Genomic DNA, 12,401 nt, shown 5'->3' on the forward strand with positions numbered 1-12,401 from the left:
AACCCCCATCACTCCTCCTCTTGCATATAAGACAATATTTCAGATCTGCATATGAAAACAACACGCCTACCTTTGTTGCACATAGCTGCCTGCCTGTCTCTAGTTACCCCACTGGCTGTAGCTGCGTCCCTTCCGACATGGAATAACACCAACTGTAACGATAAACTGAAAATTAACAGTATAAACCTGCATCATTTTGGACTCTGGTATTTGCTGAATCCGGGTGACCTGACAATCGATGGTGGTGCCGCTGGTGATTCTGGCCTTCTTGGAATCTGTTGGGCCTATGTGTTAGCTCACACATCACTTGGGTATCCATGGTAACTACCACAACATGGTCATCTGCAGTTTACATCTAGCCCGTGGCATTGAATGGCATTTTAAAAGTGCTAAGGGTCCTGGTGCAATAATCCTCCCATGAGGATCAGCCTCAACGGCTTTGTAGATTGCACTCATGTCAGCAACTCCATATACATTTTTTTTTCTTCATGCTTCTTTCTTCATCCTTTTTTCTTTCTGTCATTCAGACTTTCATTCATTCGATCTCTCTCACTCACTTGCTTTAACTCATTTGTTCTCACTCACTCACTCACTCACTCAATCACTCACTCACTCATTCACTCTCACTCACTCTCACTCTCTCACTCACTCGCTCACTAAGTCAGTCTCTCTCTCTCTCTCTCTTTTTCTTTTTATATATATTTTTTTCCGTCTTCTTCTTCTTCTTCTTCTTCTTCTTCAGACCCTGTCATAGCACTAATGCCTTTCCAATACCACCAGCAGATGGAGACACTCCATTGCAACATTGGTTGTGAGCAGCAGTTTCTAAAAACAAATGCCTCATGGCGGATTTCCCATCCATCAATGGATGGTAAATTTTGTTTTTATCATTCACTGACCACAGAAACCAATGCATGGTCAAGCAACAGCAATGACACACCCTTGTGTATAGGCATGAGACCCTCATGTCATTTAACAGGATTCAGCACCACCCACAAGACAGCTACCTGTCATGTCATGTCAAACCTGCACAGGTGTGCTAGATTATTATTATTTAGTTTTATTTTATTTTTTTACACCAATCAGTGTGCAAACATGGTCATTAAAACGCTAAATGAATAGACGTTCATAAACCAGTCAGTGCAACTCATCATTTTGGTCTCAAATTCTCAAACTCAAATTCTCACCCACGGAGGATTAAATGAGAATCTTTCTTGTTTAACACTGGAATGGGGTGGTGCACTGTTCACTACCCGAAGATACTGCCACATCGGGTCAATGCATAGGGCGACAGAAGCAAGCTTCCAAATCAGCTCCCTTTCTCAAAAATCCATTTAATTTATGGTCCCCAGATAGGGAACGTATGTATCAGTATGTGCTCACAAGTCACCCAAGTGCAAGTATTCACACAAAAAAAAACGTGCCTCAGGATGCAATCTGTCGCAAGATCCTTTCTTTTTTTACACTTGATCTAAGCCAAAAGGCCTAGAGGGGATAACCGGGAAAGGGGTGGACCCAACCATGTCCCCTTCATGAGCACTCACATTACTCATAGGAATGGAAGGAAGGCTGGCAGCCAACCAGCCTCCCATACACTTTCTGGGTGGGTGGCAGTCAGCCACCCATACATACATACAGCACAGGCTAAACCCACATCATCACTTAAAAAAAGGACAGGCGACCATTGCACTCTGATGGAGCATTTAGCAATGCAATCCATAGCCTGGCTTTTGCCTGAACCCCCATCACTCCTCCTCTTGCATATAAGACAATATTTCAGATCTGCATATGAAAACAACACGCCTACCTTTGTTGCACATAGCTGCCTGCCTGTCTCTAGTTACCCCACTGGCTGTAGCTGCGTCCCTTCCGACATGGAATAACACCAACTGTAACGATAAACTGAAAATTAACAGTATAAACCTGCATCATTTTGGACTCTGGTATTTGCTGAATCCGGGTGACCTGACAATCGATGGTGGTGCCGCTGGTGATTCTGGCCTTCTTGGAATCTGTTGGGCCTATGTGTTAGCTCACACATCACTTGGGTATCCATGGTAACTACCACAACATGGTCATCTGCAGTTTACATCTAGCCCGTGGCATTGAATGGCATTTTAAAAGTGCTAAGGGTCCTGGTTCAATAATCCTCCCATGAGGATCAGCCTCAACGGCTTTGTAGATTGCACTCATGTCAGCAACTCCATATACATTTTTTTTTCTTCATGCTTCTTTCTTCATCCTTTTTTCTTTCTGTCATTCAGACTTTCATTCATTCGATCTCTCTCACTCACTTGCTTTAACTCATTTGTTCTCACTCACTCACTCACTCACTCAATCACTCACTCACTCATTCACTCTCACTCACTCTCACTCTCTCACTCACTCGCTCACTAAGTCAGTCTCTCTCTCTCTTTTTCTTTTTATATATATTTTTTTCCGTCTTCTTCTTCTTCTTCAGACCCTGTCATAGCACTAATGCCTTTCCAATACCACCAGCAGATGGAGACACTCCATTGCAACATTGGTTGTGAGCAGCAGTTTCTAAAAACAAATGCCTCATGGCGGATTTCCCATCCATCAATGGATGGTAAATTTTGTTTTTATCATTCACTGACCACAGAAACCAATGCATGGTCAAGCAACAGCAATGACACACCCTTGTGTATAGGCATGAGACCCTCATGTCATTTAACAGGATTCAGCACCACCCACAAGACAGCTACCTGTCATGTCATGTCAAACCTGCACAGGTGTGCTAGATTATTATTATTTAGTTTTATTTTATTTTTTTACACCAATCAGTGTGCAAACATGGTCATTAAAACGCTAAATGAATAGACGTTCATAAACCAGTCAGTGCAACTCATCATTTTGGTCTCCAATTCTCAAACTCAAATTCTCACCCACGGAGGATTAAATGAGAATCTTTCTTGTTTAACACTGGAATGGGGTGGTGCACTGTTCACTACCCGAAGATACTGCCACATCGGGTCAATGCATAGGGCGACAGAAGCAAGCTTCCAAATCAGCTCCCTTTCTCAAAAATCCATTTAATTTATGGTCCCCAGATAGGGAACGTATGTATCAGTATGTGCTCACAAGTCACCCAAGTGCAAGTATTCACACAAAAAAAAACGTGCCTCAGGATGCGATCTGTCGCAAGATCCTTTCTTTTTTTACACTTGATCTAAGCCAAAAGGCCTAGAGGGGATAACCGGGAAAGGGGTGGACCCAACCATGTCCCCTTCATGAGCACTCACATTACTCATAGGAATGGAAGGAAGGCTGGCAGCCAACCAGCCTCCCATACACTTTCTGGGTGGGTGGCAGTCAGCCACCCATACATACATACAGCACAGGCTAAACCCACATCATCACTTAAAAAAAGGACAGGCGACCATTGCACTCTGATGGAGCATTTAGCAATGCAATCCATAGCCTGGCTTTTGCCTGAACCCCCATCACTCCTCCTCTTGCATATAAGACAATATTTCAGATCTGCATATGAAAACAACACGCCTACCTTTGTTGCACATAGCTGCCTGCCTGTCTCTAGTTACCCCACTGGCTGTAGCTGCGTCCCTTCAGACATGGAATAACACCAACTGTAACGATAAACTGAAAATTAACAGTATAAACCTGCATCATTTTGGACTCTGGTATTTGCTGAATCCGGGTGACCTGACAATCGATGGTGGTGCCGCTGGTGATTCTGGCCTTCTTGGAATCTGTTGGGCCTATGTGTTAGCTCACACATCACTTGGGTATCCATGGTAACTACCACAACATGGTCATCTGCAGTTTACATCTAGCCCGTGGCATTGAATGGCATTTTAAAAGTGCTAAGGGTCCTGGTGCAATAATCCTCCCATGAGGATCAGCCTCAACGGCTTTGTAGATTGCACTCATGTCAGCAACTCCATATACATTTTTTTTTCTTCATGCTTCTTTCTTCATCCTTTTTTCTTTCTGTCATTCAGACTTTCATTCATTCGATCTCTCTCACTCACTTGCTTTAACTCATTTGTTCTCACTCACTCACTCACTCACTCAATCACTCACTCACTCATTCACTCTCACTCACTCTCACTCTCTCACTCACTCGCTCACTAAGTCAGTCTCTCTCTCTCTCTTTCTCTCTTTTTCTTTTTATATATATTTTTTTCCGTCTTCTTCTTCTTCTTCTTCTTCAGACCCTGTCATAGCACTAATGCCTTTCCAATACCACCAGCAGATGGAGACACTCCATTGCAACATTGGTTGTGAGCAGCAGTTTCTAAAAACAAATGCCTCATGGCGGATTTCCCATCCATCAATGGATGGTAAATTTTGTTTTTATCATTCACTGACCACAGAAACCAATGCATGGTCAAGCAACAGCAATGACACACCCTTGTGTATAGGCATGAGACCCTCATGTCATTTAACAGGATTCAGCACCACCCACAAGACAGCTACCTGTCATGTCATGTCAAACCTGCACAGGTGTGCTAGATTATTATTATTTAGTTTTATTTTATTTTTTTACACCAATCAGTGTGCAAACATGGTCATTAAAACGCTAAATGAATAGACGTTCATAAACCAGTCAGTGCAACTCATCATTTTGGTCTCCAATTCTCAAACTCAAATTCTCACCCACGGAGGATTAAATGAGAATCTTTCTTGTTTAACACTGGAATGGGGTGGTGCACTGTTCACTACCCGAAGATACTGCCACATCGGGTCAATGCATAGGGCGACAGAAGCAAGCTTCCAAATCAGCTCCCTTTCTCAAAAATCCATTTAATTTATGGTCCCCAGATAGGGAACGTATGTATCAGTATGTGCTCACAAGTCACCCAAGTGCAAGTATTCACACAAAAAAAAAAACGTGCCTCAGGATGCAATCTGTCGCAAGATCCTTTCTTTTTTTACACTTGATCTAAGCCAAAAGGCCTAGAGGGGATAACCGGGAAAGGGGTGGACCCAACCATGTCCCCTTCATGAGCACTCACATTACTCATAGGAATGGAAGGAAGGCTGGCAGCCAACCAGCCTCCCATACACTTTCTGGGTGGGTGGCAGTCAGCCACCCATACATACATACAGCACAGGCTAAACCCACATCATCACTTAAAAAAAGGACAGGCGACCATTGCACTCTGATGGAGCATTTAGCAATGCAATCCATAGCCTGGCTTTTGCCTGAACCCCCATCACTCCTCCTCTTGCATATAAGACAATATTTCAGATCTGCATATGAAAACAACACGCCTACCTTTGTTGCACATAGCTGCCTGCCTGTCTCTAGTTACCCCACTGGCTGTAGCTGCGTCCCTTCCGACATGGAATAACACCAACTGTAACGATAAACTGAAAATTAACAGTATAAACCTGCATCATTTTGGACTCTGGTATTTGCTGAATCCGGGTGACCTGACAATCGATGGTGGTGCCGCTGGTGATTCTGGCCTTCTTGGAATCTGTTGGGCCTATGTGTTAGCTCACACATCACTTGGGTATCCATGGTAACTACCACAACATGGTCATCTGCAGTTTACATCTAGCCCGTGGCATTGAATGGCATTTTAAAAGTGCTAAGGGTCCTGGTGCAATAATCCTCCCATGAGGATCAGCCTCAACGGCTTTGTAGATTGCACTCATGTCAGCAACTCCATATACATTTTTTTTTCTTCATGCTTCTTTCTTCATCCTTTTTTCTTTCTGTCATTCAGACTTTCATTCATTCGATCTCTCTCACTCACTTGCTTTAACTCATTTGTTCTCACTCACTCACTCACTCACTCAATCACTCACTCACTCATTCACTCTCACTCACTCTCACTCTCTCACTCACTCGCTCACTAAGTCAGTCTCTCTCTCTCTCTCTCTTTTTCTTTTTATATATATTTTTTTCCGTCTTCTTCTTCTTCTTCTTCTTCTTCTTCTTCAGACCCTGTCATAGCACTAATGCCTTTCCAATACCACCAGCAGATGGAGACACTCCATTGCAACATTGGTTGTGAGCAGCAGTTTCTAAAAACAAATGCCTCATGGCGGATTTCCCATCCATCAATGGATGGTAAATTTTGTTTTTATCATTCACTGACCACAGAAACCAATGCATGGTCAAGCAACAGCAATGACACACCCTTGTGTATAGGCATGAGACCCTCATGTCATTTAACAGGATTCAGCACCACCCACAAGACAGCTACCTGTCATGTCATGTCAAACCTGCACAGGTGTGCTAGATTATTATTATTTAGTTTTATTTTATTTTTTTACACCAATCAGTGTGCAAACATGGTCATTAAAACGCTAAATGAATAGACGTTCATAAACCAGTCAGTGCAACTCATCATTTTGGTCTCCAATTCTCAAACTCAAATTCTCACCCACGGAGGATTAAATGAGAATCTTTCTTGTTTAACACTGGAATGGGGTGGTGCACTGTTCACTACCCGAAGATACTGCCACATCGGGTCAATGCATAGGGCGACAGAAGCAAGCTTCCAAATCAGCTCCCTTTCTCAAAAATCCATTTAATTTATGGTCCCCAGATAGGGAACGTATGTATCAGTATGTGCTCACAAGTCACCCAAGTGCAAGTATTCACACAAAAAAAAAACGTGCCTCAGGATGCGATCTGTCGCAAGATCCTTTCTTTTTTTACACTTGATCTAAGCCAAAAGGCCTAGAGGGGATAACCGGGAAAGGGGTGGACCCAACCATGTCCCCTTCATGAGCACTCACATTACTCATAGGAATGGAAGGAAGGCTGGCAGCCAACCAGCCTCCCATACACTTTCTGGGTGGGTGGCAGTCAGCCACCCATACATACATACAGCACAGGCTAAACCCACATCATCACTTAAAAAAAGGACAGGCGACCATTGCACTCTGATGGAGCATTTAGCAATGCAATCCATAGCCTGGCTTTTGCCTGAACCCCCATCACTCCTCCTCTTGCATATAAGACAATATTTCAGATCTGCATATGAAAACAACACGCCTACCTTTGTTGCACATAGCTGCCTGCCTGTCTCTAGTTACCCCACTGGCTGTAGCTGCGTCCCTTCCGACATGGAATAACACCAACTGTAACGATAAACTGAAAATTAACAGTATAAACCTGCATCATTTTGGACTCTGGTATTTGCTGAATCCGGGTGACCTGACAATCGATGGTGGTGCCGCTGGGGATTCTGGCCTTCTTGGAATCTGTTGGGCCTATGTGTTAGCTCACAAATCAATTGGGTATCCATGGTAACTACCACAACATGGTCATCTGCAGTTTACATCTAGCCCGTGGCATTGAATGGCATTTTAAAAGTGCTAAGGGTCCTGGTGCAATAATCCTCCCATGAGGATCAGCCTCAACGGCTTTGTAGATTGCACTCATGTCAGCAACTCCATATACATTTTTTTTTCTTCATGCTTCTTTCTTCATCCTTTTTTCTTTCTGTCATTCAGACTTTCATTCATTCGATCTCTCTCACTCACTTGCTTTAACTCATTTGTTCTCACTCACTCACTCAATCACTCACTCACTCATTCACTCTCACTCACTCTCACTCTCTCACTCACTCGCTCACTAAGTCAGTCTCTCTCTCTCTCTCTCTTTTTCTTTTTATATATATTTTTTTCCGTCTTCTTCTTCTTCTTCTTCTTCAGACCCTGTCATAGCACTAATGCCTTTCCAATACCACCAGCAGATGGAGACACTCCATTGCAACATTGGTTGTGAGCAGCAGTTTCTAAAAACAAATGCCTCATGGCGGATTTCCCATCCATCAATGGATGGTAAATTTTGTTTTTATCATTCACTGACCACAGAAACCAATGCATGGTCAAGCAACAGCAATGACACACCCTTGTGTATAGGCATGAGACCCTCATGTCATTTAACAGGATTCAGCACCACCCACAAGACAGCTACCTGTCATGTCATGTCAAACCTGCACAGGTGTGCTAGATTATTATTATTTAGTTTTATTTTATTTTTTTACACCAATCAGTGTGCAAACATGGTCATTAAAACGCTAAATGAATAGACGTTCATAAACCAGTCAGTGCAACTCATCATTTTGGTCTCCAATTCTCAAACTCAAATTCTCACCCACGGAGGATTAAATGAGAATCTTTCTTGTTTAACACTGGAATGGGGTGGTGCACTGTTCACTACCCGAAGATACTGCCACATCGGGTCAATGCATAGGGCGACAGAAGCAAGCTTCCAAATCAGCTCCCTTTCTCAAAAATCCATTTAATTTATGGTCCCCAGATAGGGAACGTATGTATCAGTATGTGCTCACAAGTCACCCAAGTGCAAGTATTCACACAAAAAAAAACGTGCCTCAGGATGCGATCTGTCGCAAGATCCTTTCTTTTTTTACACTTGATCTAAGCCAAAAGGCCTAGAGGGGATAACCGGGAAAGGGGTGGACCCAACCATGTCCCCTTCATGAGCACTCACATTACTCATAGGAATGGAAGGAAGGCTGGCAGCCAACCAGCCTCCCATACACTTTCTGGGTGGGTGGCAGTCAGCCACCCATACATACATACAGCACAGGCTAAACCCACATCATCACTTAAAAAAAGGACAGGCGACCATTGCACTCTGATGGAGCATTTAGCAATGCAATCCATAGCCTGGCTTTTGCCTGAACCCCCATCACTCCTCCTCTTGCATATAAGACAATATTTCAGATCTGCATATGAAAACAACACGCCTACCTTTGTTGCACATAGCTGCCTGCCTGTCTCTAGTTACCCCACTGGCTGTAGCTGCGTCCCTTCCGACATGGAATAACACCAACTGTAACGATAAACTGAAAATTAACAGTATAAACCTGCATCATTTTGGACTCTGGTATTTGCTGAATCCGGGTGACCTGACAATCGATGGTGGTGCCGCTGGTGATTCTGGCCTTCTTGGAATCTGTTGGGCCTATGTGTTAGCTCACACATCACTTGGGTATCCATGGTAACTACCACAACATGGTCATCTGCAGTTTACATCTAGCCCGTGGCATTGAATGGCATTTTAAAAGTGCTAAGGGTCCTGGTGCAATAATCCTCCCATGAGGATCAGCCTCAACGGCTTTGTAGATTGCACTCATGTCAGCAACTCCATATACATTTTTTTTTCTTCATGCTTCTTTCTTCATCCTTTTTTCTTTCTGTCATTCAGACTTTCATTCATTCGATCTCTCTCACTCACTTGCTTTAACTCATTTGTTCTCACTCACTCACTCACTCACTCAATCACTCACTCACTCATTCACTCTCACTCACTCTCACTCTCTCACTCACTCGCTCACTAAGTCAGTCTCTCTCTCTCTCTCTCTTTTTCTTTTTATATATATATTTTTCCGTCTTCTTCTTCTTCTTCTTCAGACCCTGTCATAGCACTAATGCCTTTCCAATACCACCAGCAGATGGAGACACTCCATTGCAACATTGGTTGTGAGCAGCAGTTTCTAAAAACAAATGCCTCATGGCGGATTTCCCATCCATCAATGGATGGTAAATGTTGTTTTTATCATTCACTGACCACAGAAACCAATGCATGGTCAAGCAACAGCAATGACACACCCTTGTGTATAGGCATGAGACCCTCATGTCATTTAACAGGATTCAGCACCACCCACAAGACAGCTACCTGTCATGTCATGTCAAACCTGCACAGGTGTGCTAGATTATTATTATTTAGTTTTATTTTATTTTTTTACACCAATCAGTGTGCAAACATGGTCATTAAAACGCTAAATGAATAGACGTTCATAAACCAGTCAGTGCAACTCATCATTTTGGTCTCCAATTCTCAAACTCAAATTCTCACCCACGGAGGATTAAATGAGAATCTTTCTTGTTTAACACTGGAATGGGGTGGTGCACTGTTCACTACCCGAAGATACTGCCACATCGGGTCAATGCATAGGGCGACAGAAGCAAGCTTCCAAATCAGCTCCCTTTCTCAAAAATCCATTTAATTTATGGTCCCCAGATAGGGAACGTATGTATCAGTATGTGCTCACAAGTCACCCAAGTGCAAGTATTCACACAAAAAAAAACGTGCCTCAGGATGCAATCTGTCGCAAGATCCTTTCTTTTTTTACACTTGATCTAAGCCAAAAGGCCTAGAGGGGATAACCGGGAAAGGGGTGGACCCAACCATGTCCCCTTCATGAGCACTCACATTACTCATAGGAATGGAAGGAAGGCTGGCAGCCAACCAGCCTCCCATACACTTTCTGGGTGGGTGGCAGTCAGCCACCCATACATACATACAGCACAGGCTAAACCCACATCATCACTTAAAAAAAGGACAGGCGACCATTGCACTCTGATGGAGCATTTAGCAATGCAATCCATAGCCTGGCTTTTGCCTGAACCCCCATCACTCCTCCTCTTGCATATAAGACAATATTTCAGATCTGCATATGAAAACAACACGCCTACCTTTGTTGCACATAGCTGCCTGCCTGTCTCTAGTTACCCCACTGGCTGTAGCTGCGTCCCTTCCGACATGGAATAACACCAACTGTAACGATAAACTGAAAATTAACAGTATAAACCTGCATCATTTTGGACTCTGGTATTTGCTGAATCCGGGTGACCTGACAATCGATGGTGGTGCCGCTGGTGATTCTGGCCTTCTTGGAATCTGTTGGGCCTATGTGTTAGCTCACACATCACTTGGGTATCCATGGTAACTACCACAACATGGTCATCTGCAGTTTACATCTAGCCCGTGGCATTGAATGGCATTTTAAAAGTGCTAAGGGTCCTGGTGCAATAATCCTCCCATGAGGATCAGCCTCAACGGCTTTGTAGATTGCACTCATGTCAGCAACTCCATATACATTTTTTTTTCTTCATGCTTCTTTCTTCATACTTTTTTCTTTCTGTCATTCAGACATTCATTCATTCGATCTCTCTCACTCACTTGCTTTAACTCATTTGTTCTCACTCACTCACTCACTCACTCAATCACTCACTCACTCATTCACTCTCACTCACTCTCACTCTCTCACTCACTCGCTCATTAAGTCAGTCTCTCTCTCTCTCTCTTTTTCTTTTTATATATATTTTTTTCCGTCTTCTTCTTCTTCTTCTTCAGACCCTGTCATAGCACTAATGCCTTTCCAATACCACCAGCAGATGGAGACACTCCATTGCAACATTGGTTGTGAGCAGCAGTTTCTAAAAACAAATGCCTCATGGCGGATTTCCCATCCATCAATGGATGGTAAATTTTGTTTTTATCATTCACTGACCACAGAAACCAATGCATGGTCAAGCAACAGCAATGACACACCCTTGTGTATAGGCATGAGACCCTCATGTCATTTAACAGGATTCAGCACCACCCACAAGACAGCTACCTGTCATGTCATGTCAAACCTGCACAGGTGTGCTAGATTATTATTATTTAGTTTTATTTTATTTTTTTACACCAATCAGTGTGCAAACATGGTCATTAAAACGCTAAATGAATAGACGTTCATAAACCAGTCAGTGCAACTCATCATTTTGGTCTCCAATTCTCAAACTCAAATTCTCACCCACGGAGGATTAAATGAGAATCTTTCTTGTTTAACACTGGAATGGGGTGGTGCACTGTTCACTACCCGAAGATACTGCCACATCGGGTCAATGCATAGGGCGACAGAAGCAAGCTTCCAAATCAGCTCCCTTTCTCAAAAATCCATTTAATTTATGGTCCCCAGATAGGGAACGTATGTATCAGTATGTGCTCACAAGTCACCCAAGTGCAAGTATTCACACAAAAAAAAACGTGCCTCAGGATGCGATCTGTCGCAAGATCCTTTCTTTTTTTACACTTGATCTAAGCCAAAAGGCCTAGAGGGGATAACCGGGAAAGGGGTGGACCCAACCATGTCCCCTTCATGAGCACTCACATTACTCATAGGAATGGAAGGAAGGCTGGCAGCCAACCAGCCTCCCATACACTTTCTGGGTGGGTGGCAGTCAGCCACCCATACATACATACAGCACAGGCTAAACCCACATCATCACTTAAAAAAAGGACAGGCGACCATTGCACTCTGATGGAGCATTTAGCAATGCAATCCATAGCCTGGCTTTTGCCTGAACCCCCATCACTCCTCCTCTTGCATATAAGACAATATTTCAGATCTGCATATGAAAACAACACGCCTACCTTTGTTGCACATAGCTGCCTGCCTGTCTCTAGTTACCCCACTGGCTGTAGCTGCGTCCCTTCCGACATGGAATAACACCAACTGTAACGATAAACTGAAAATTAACAGTATAAACCTGCATCATTTTGGACTCTGGTATTTGCTGAATCCGGGTGACCTGACAATCGATGGTGGTGCCGCTGGTGATTCTGGCCTTCTTGGAATCTGTTGGGCCTATGT

The 12,401-nt window shown here is 43.4% G+C and overlaps 7 pseudogenes; all 7 read right to left on the reverse strand.

Moving 5' to 3' along the window:
- Window positions 1-1,232: 1,232 nt before the first annotated feature.
- Window positions 1,233-1,496, reverse strand: LOC130290171 (U2 spliceosomal RNA; annotated as a pseudogene).
- Window positions 1,497-2,951: 1,455 nt separating this feature from the next.
- LOC130285815 (U2 spliceosomal RNA) lies at window positions 2,952-3,215 on the reverse strand (annotated as a pseudogene).
- Window positions 3,216-4,686: 1,471 nt separating this feature from the next.
- On the reverse strand, window positions 4,687-4,952 carry LOC130288233 (U2 spliceosomal RNA; annotated as a pseudogene).
- Window positions 4,953-6,428: 1,476 nt separating this feature from the next.
- On the reverse strand, window positions 6,429-6,693 carry LOC130287848 (U2 spliceosomal RNA; annotated as a pseudogene).
- A 1,459-nt stretch (window positions 6,694-8,152) lies between these two features.
- On the reverse strand, window positions 8,153-8,416 carry LOC130285816 (U2 spliceosomal RNA; annotated as a pseudogene).
- A 1,464-nt stretch (window positions 8,417-9,880) lies between these two features.
- On the reverse strand, window positions 9,881-10,144 carry LOC130290172 (U2 spliceosomal RNA; annotated as a pseudogene).
- Window positions 10,145-11,606: 1,462 nt separating this feature from the next.
- Window positions 11,607-11,870, reverse strand: LOC130285817 (U2 spliceosomal RNA; annotated as a pseudogene).
- Window positions 11,871-12,401: the final 531 nt, after the last annotated feature.

The sequence above is a fragment of the Hyla sarda genome, chromosome 8 (assembly GCF_029499605.1).
Source record: "Hyla sarda isolate aHylSar1 chromosome 8, aHylSar1.hap1, whole genome shotgun sequence".
Taxonomy (NCBI): domain Eukaryota; kingdom Metazoa; phylum Chordata; class Amphibia; order Anura; family Hylidae; genus Hyla; species Hyla sarda.